This window comes from Theobroma umbraticum, unplaced genomic scaffold (assembly GCF_002168275.2).
Source record: "Theobroma umbraticum cultivar Fairchild unplaced genomic scaffold, ASM216827v3 scaffold_2.0, whole genome shotgun sequence".
Lineage (NCBI taxonomy): Eukaryota > Viridiplantae > Streptophyta > Magnoliopsida > Malvales > Malvaceae > Theobroma > Theobroma umbraticum.
In genome coordinates this window covers 316,158-323,780 of record NW_018397277.1, presented here as the reverse complement: position 1 = coordinate 323,780, position 7,623 = coordinate 316,158, and positions in this window count along the sequence as shown.

Sequence of the window (7,623 nt, the reverse complement as noted above, 5' to 3'; positions counted from 1 at the left end):
TAAAATACTAATATTTTATTTATAATTTAAATGTTATTATGATTATTTATTTTTGTTTTATCTTATGTTTTAAATATTAAAAATTTATAATTGATTTAAGATATTAATAATTGCTAATTTAAATATTAATATTTTATTTGTAATTTAAGTACTAATATTTTATTTTTAATTTAAATATTATTATGACTAAAATATTTATAATTTTAATTAATTTTTAAATAGAAAATATTTTATAATATATAATTAAAGGCTTAAACTTTTTATTATAATAAGATTTATATTTTCTCTATTTGCATTTTTCATTTTTTAATTTATATTTTCACTTAATAATTTAAATACTAATATTTTTGAATATTAATATTTTATTTATAAGTTAAATATATTACAATTAAAATATTAATAATTTTTAATTTTTAATTTAAAAATGTTAATTTTAAAAGTTTAAGCTTTTAATTTTTAAAAGTTAGGATATTTTAATCTAAAATGTTTGAACTTTATTCCCATGTATGTAGAATAGCTAATACCTCGAGGGAAGGTGGTATTAGCTATTCCAAGCTTTGGCCAAGTTTTGAGGAATAGTTATTCCTTTGGAATGGCTATTCCTTCTTCCAAAAACAAACCAAATAAGGGGAGAAAATATTTTAAGGAATAGAGGGCGAAAGGGCTTAGCCATTTCCCTAACCAAACATGCCATTATAGGGATTGCTTTTCACTATAAGCATCCATACTTGAGATGAGAAATGACCATGTTTTGTTTTTGCATCACAAGTGAGAAATTATCTGTTTGTGACCCTTTTGAGCCTATTGAACTTTTTTTTTAATTGCACCTTAACCAAGGATCATTTTTTCACATTAGGGGGCAAATATGTAAGAGAATCTTATCCAGAAGCATGAAAGATAAGATCTCATTTTGAGAAAGGGAAAACCCTATATAAAGGGCCAAATGTGAAATAGTTTGAGTTCTAAAGGTTTCTTGAACTCAATCCACCAAAATGAAAAATGAAAAAAAAAATGATTAAGAAGTGACGAAAAAAATCAATAACAGAGAAAAAAACGATGGAAAGAACATGCTTTCAAAAAAAAGGACAAATTACCCAAAAAATTGTGATATGACAAAAAATGATCCTTTGTTGATCTCCCTTAAATACAGATTTTGGGCCCTTTTATCCATTCCTTCAAAGCTCCTAACCTTAGCCTACGTTATGTTCTTTAAAAAGTCCGTTTTGAACAAATGTGGATGTTTAAATTAAAGAGCTTTCTTTTAGAAAAAGTCATCATATAACCAATGAGGCCTTCACCTATTTTCTTTGCCACGATCATCCATTTGAATCCATCAATCCAATTTGAGTATAGTTTGAATTTTTTTCCAAGTGGATGATGGAACAATCAATGAAATAAAAAAAAAGACCAAAAAGGGGAAAAAAATGGAGCTTTAGGGTGAAAACCTGAAAAGCAAGTCTAGAGTGAAGATGAGAACTTGTGAAGCCACTTATGACTTTGATCAAGGGTGAAAAAAGGCACAAGATAGAGGTCACTCTAAAGCAACTAGAGTACGTTAAATGCCCTTAAAATGTCCAAAAATGCCACACATAAATGAAAATCAATGTGGAATCTTGAACCATTCTCTTCCAAAATAACCTACCAAATCTTCAACCACTAATGGATGGTCTTGACATCTACCAAAATGCTACATCTCAAGAGACTAAGAGAGTTCAAATTTGATTATGATTTGAAATGTGTCTTCTTGTGAAAAGTTTGATTTTCAAAGAGTATAAATTTGAGAAAAATCTTGCTACATTTGTGAGCTTAGATGAAGAAACACCGATTCTTCTTTTTCCCATCAAATGGTGAAATCTTCTTGTTACTCGAGACCTTACAATAATAAACTTTTCAATCTATTCAAAAGATCAAATTGTGATTTAACCCACTACAAGTCATATCAAATAGTAATCACTAATTCTCAAGAGATTTAAATATCACATGTTTTTTTCAAATATGGATATTTACCACTTCAATAAGAAAAGTATAGAATTGATTCATTTCTATTCCAAGATTTAACCATCTTTGATCATGAAAATAATTGTGTGGGGAAATTTTATTGCCATTTTGTCAAAATCAAGATGTTTTTGAAAGCAAAATGTGTTTCAAAATGAAAGATACAAAAAAACGACCTGATGTCTCAAGTCTAAAGAGTAATTACACGACTAACACATGAGAAGCATTGCATAGACACTAGAATGATATACCAAATGCGCTTCTCATATCAAGTCAAGTTCAGTGAACTTGCTCTTCCATGGCAAACACCCTATGCTAGTTGATAAATCTATTATATAGAGTTATTATGACACATTTTGAGGGCTTAAGTAGCTAGATCTTTGAGATTTTAGGTTCAAATTTTAGCATATTAGGTGTTTTTCTAGTTTAAGTTTGATTACTTGTTAAGTGATTAATTTAAGTTATTTTAGTTAAATTTTATGTTGTTTTGTTTTAAATTACTTTAAGAGTAGTTATTGTTAATTTCTCTTATGGCTTTTGTAGGAAATTGATGAAAAAGACTCATTTGATGAAAATCAGTGCAAATATGGTGATGGCTTTATTCATATAAGTTTCACTATTTTGACCATATCTCTCTCTACAGAACTCCAAATGAGGTGATTCTTGGACCAATAGAATTATAAGAATAAGAGATACAACATTTATGTTTACTAATTCACCCAATTCTAAATTTATCATGGTCAAAATATTTGTCAAAATCGGATCACTGTAGCAGTACGCATGGACTGAACATGTTGCGGTATTTGGAACATTTCTTTCAATACAAGAGTCCAATTTACGTGATTCTTGACCCATTAGAAAGTTAAGAGATAGGACTAAAACTTTTATGTTTACTACTTTGCCAAGTTCGGAACATATCAGGGTGAAACTCATGTTTAAATTTGATAGGCTGCTACAGCGCTGGGAGAACAAGGCTGCAGCGTTGATGAAAAGAAGCACACATACAAATTTCCAGAGAGCTCAGCGCTGTAGTGTTGGGTGACTTTCCAAAAATAAGAGAAGTTGACAGAATTTTAAAAATTAGGTTATTTGGAGCCTATTTAAGGGACCTTTTTCAGAAATTTTAAAGAGGAGGCAGCAAGCAACTATTCTGGAGATTTGAAGTCAAGAACAAAGCAAGAAAACAAGAAAATTGGAAGGAGAATCAAGATCACAAAGCTCCAACTATTAGTCTTCTCTCTTAATTTTATGTTTTTCTTATTTTCTTTGCCTTGGATTCATAGCTAAATTTCTTTGGATATTGTCTTTATTAGATATTATGAGCTAATTTATTTTTCTAGGATTGCAATTGAACTCACATGTAATCATAATTTTTAATCTCTTTCTTGCTTATTTTCAATGGGATTTGAATTGTTTATTCCAATTTGTTCTTAATGCTTTTAATTGCTTGGCCACCAATTAAATTAATTTAGGAACCTAAACAAACTTGGGAAAGGGAGTTTAGTGTAGACTAAAATTGGGATAGCATATAATCATATTACTTGATTTGCGTATAGGATAGGATATACCTATAGGCTATATGTAGCTAGATTAGAACCTGAACTTAATAAATCTATTTTAATTTTAATTCACATAGGGATATAGTTTTTTGGTTAAAAGAGATATTTTTATAAGATGAGTCAGGAGACCCTTATAAATAATTTAGGATTCTAGGTTAGCAATTCAAACTATTGAAATAAGTTAAGGAAGAGTGATAAGATTTAGATAAAATGTGAGGGATATTGTAATCCTAGGCTTGTTTGATTTGATATTTATTTGAGTATTTATTATTTTGATTTTTCTTAGTTTAAATTTTCTATAACTTTGTTTGATTTGATATTATTTTGATATTGTTTGGATAAGATTAGTTTGCTATAATTTTAGTACTTAGTAAACTTTTAGATCAATTCCCTGTGGGATCGATACTCTACTTACTAATATGCTGTCTATTCGATACGTATACTTGTGTAGTATAATTTTAACTAAAACTAGTTTTAAGTATCTTAATACTTCAACCTATAAAAGCAATTGCTTACTTCACAAGTAAGGAACATATCACGTGTCGATCTTTGAGTATTATTGATGCTCCATCTCAATAATACAATGATCAGAAACTTTTAGAAACAATGCTTTGATGCATAAAGATTTCATAATTGTATCATAATACAATTCCCTTATAAGGCATATATAGCTCATTGGGCTTCATCTACCTAAGTATAAATAATAATTAAATTACAAACTTATGGACAAAGAACTACCTTAATATTGATATAAATAAAAAATGTCATACATGAATATCTCAAATTGTGATTCCCATACAACCACAGATTGGGTTATAAGGCTCATACAAACAAAAAAACCCTAGCTATTGCAACCACTTACACCCTTTTAGATGCTAATCCTCTACTAAGGCCACTTATCAATCAGCCAAAAGGCTTCCAAAACCTTCCAAAAAAAAAAACAAATCTTCACAATTTTAAACCCTTACTAGAGAGCCATCCCCTATTTTTTTTCTTCTTTTTTTTTTATTTTTTTGCTAAGTGTGTGTATGGTTACCTAGATCTAGGATCGATCTTCTTTCCCTCTTTTTTTTGTTTATCATTTTTCCCCATCCTCCTCTTAAAGGCTCTTTCTTAATTTTTATAGCTAAGGGTAGAGGATGTTGTCACTTTTCTAAGTAATCTTGTCCATTGTCTTTGGTAGTAGTTGATTTGGCTTTTTTCTTATCTTTTACTATCTTCATCAGCTTTAATGTGTGTGTTTTAGTTGTGCTTCCATTTTAGGAAGGGATTCAGAGAATCAAAAAAAAGTGTTTGGGAAAAAAGGGAAAAGGTGAGGCATAGTGCCATGAGCCAACCTTGTGTCAGACTATGATAAAGTATACTTGTTTAAGAGATTAAGTCTATTGTACTTGTAAGGAAAATATCTTTCTTTCAAACATTATAATAGCTCGTGGTGACATCTCTATAAATACTTATTAGGTCTTTAGAGGGAAAAACCTTTTAGGAAAGGAATATCCTCATCTAAAGTGTTGTAATGGCTATTGGTAGAATATGTGTGATAACTTTATGATATAGAATTATTTGGTTTGAGTTTTAATAGTAATTTAGCTTAGTTCTGGTAGTAATGCATAAAACTTAGTAAGTTTTATTTAATTTATTTTAGGTTAGTTATTTTAGGTGAGTTAATCTAATCTTAGCTAAGTTTATGCTTAATTTGGTGTTAATGTGGTTAAGATAGGTTGTTATTGATTTATTTATGCTTTTGTAAGTGTTTGATGAAAGAAGACTTTTAATGGAAAAAGAAAAGCAATTTCAAGGTGCAAACTTCCACTACATATTTTTCGGTATTTCAACCATAACTCTCTCTACATGGCTCTAAATCATATGATTCTTAGACCATTAGAAATACAAGAGAAAAATCTACAACTTTTATGTTTACCACTTTACCCATTTCGGCCAGGAAAGTGGTCAAACATCTTGTTGAAGTTGAAGTACTATAGTAGTCCTAGAGCAATTATGATTTCTGTTAATTAATTGGGCAAGGTTGCAACCCACATAGTCTGATGAGGAAGTCCTTATTGAAATTGACTTCTTTCTACACCCAACTTGGCCTAACATTAGAACTTTATAAAAACAACCTTTACAGGGAGAACAAAATACTAAATTGACAGTGGAGAGTCAAGCCACAAAGTTATTGAAGTTAAAAAGAATTTGAAGGATTCAAGAAGATTTAGAGATCAAGAGTACAATTCTTGAGTTTTTCTATCTTTTTTTTTCTCTTATTTTCGTGGTTTTGTTTTTAATGTTTAAACTTTATTTGATGATGATGTGTGACTTGGTGGAGAATTAATTCATTAATCTAAGATTATGATTGAACTCAATATATAGTTTGATTTATTTATCTCTCTTTTACTTATGTTTGATGGATTTAAGTTGTTTATTTTATTTTGCTTTTAATGCTTTTAATTGCTTGATCACCAATCAGATTGAATTGAAAACCTAGATTAAACCTTTACTAAAGAGATTTAGGTAGACCTTGAATAGAATAGTGTATGATCGAATGTACTTAGTTGATTAGGTGGTTTGATTTGCATATAGGGTAGACATACACCTATAAGTCATATGTAGCCTAAATTAAAGCACGAACTTAATGAATCTTTCTTCAATTTAATTTGCATAGTCATATAGTAAATTAATCCAGAGAGATATTTTTATATGAAACTCGACAAAGACTTGTAAATAATTAGGACTCTAGATTAGCAACTTAGTCCATTAAAATGAGTTAAGAGAGAGATAATATTTAGATGAAGTATTGAGGGATATCATAATCTTAAGTTTGGTAATCACTAAAAGTTAATAAAATAATTTTGCTGATATATTTTAGATTAGTTTTAGTTATTAGGTTATTAGTTTTAATTTTAATTTTAACTGTTTAGATAAACTTAGGGTGTGTTAATTTTAGTAGTTAACAGTAAGAATTAATTCAATTCTCTGTGAGATCGACAGTCTACTCATTACTATATTATCTTTGCAATACATATACTTGCGTGGGTGAAAAATTGAGTAACAATGTGTAAAATCTCATAAACTCTTTATAGGGGTGAATAGTTGACGGATTATTAGGCTGCTTCACTAATAAAGGAATGTTTGTAGTGAATCATTTAGGGCTACCCCTATGGCCCGACGATGGCGTGTATTGATCCTTTTGTACTCATTTTCATATTAATAAAACATTTTCTCTTTTCGTGGCTTAGTGGTTGCATAAATGGCATTCGGTATGCTTTATGATTTTGATGTGTATTGTCTTAGTCTGATTTGTTGCTATTATTGATATTTGATCTGATATAGCTGAGTATTGAGTGACTTACTTGGCAGTATCCACTCAAGCATTGCACGAACTATTATATAATTAGGTGAAATAGCGTAGTTCGTAACAGTTGGTATCAAAGCACATGCAAGACGTGCTTATCTAAAAAGTAAAATGGTGACCACACAGAATTCACCAGAGGACCATCAGAGGATTGACAAGCTAGAGGCTATAGTGGCCGCAGTAAAGCTTAGATAGTTTCGCGCAAGCGAATAGATGAAATGGAGATAGTCCAGCAAAAATTGTCCATGATTATTAATAACCTAAATGATGAGACCAGGGATGCGTTGAGCACTCTCTAAGGCAAGATTGGAGAATTGAAAGCTCAAGTAAATCTTTTAGTTATTGCTATAGGTAATGCTAGTGTAAATTCAAGAGATTAAGATAAAACAACCAAAATGCCATAACCCAAGCAATATGAAAAGGTCAGAGATGTTAAAGAGTTAGAGAACTTCTTTTTTGATATGGAACAATATTTTCAAGCAGTGCACATAGAGTCAGAGGAGGATAAAGTGGCCATGGCTTCAATGTATCTTGCAGGGGACACAAAGTTATAATGGCATTCCAAATTCATCGATGGTGAGTGCCGCGTCAACACTTGGGCAAACCTCAAGCAAGAACTGAAGAACCAATTTTCCCTGAGAATGTTGAGCATATGGTGCAACAGAAGTTGTGAGAGTTGTCACAAATGGGATTAGTGTGGGAGTTCATGAGGAATTT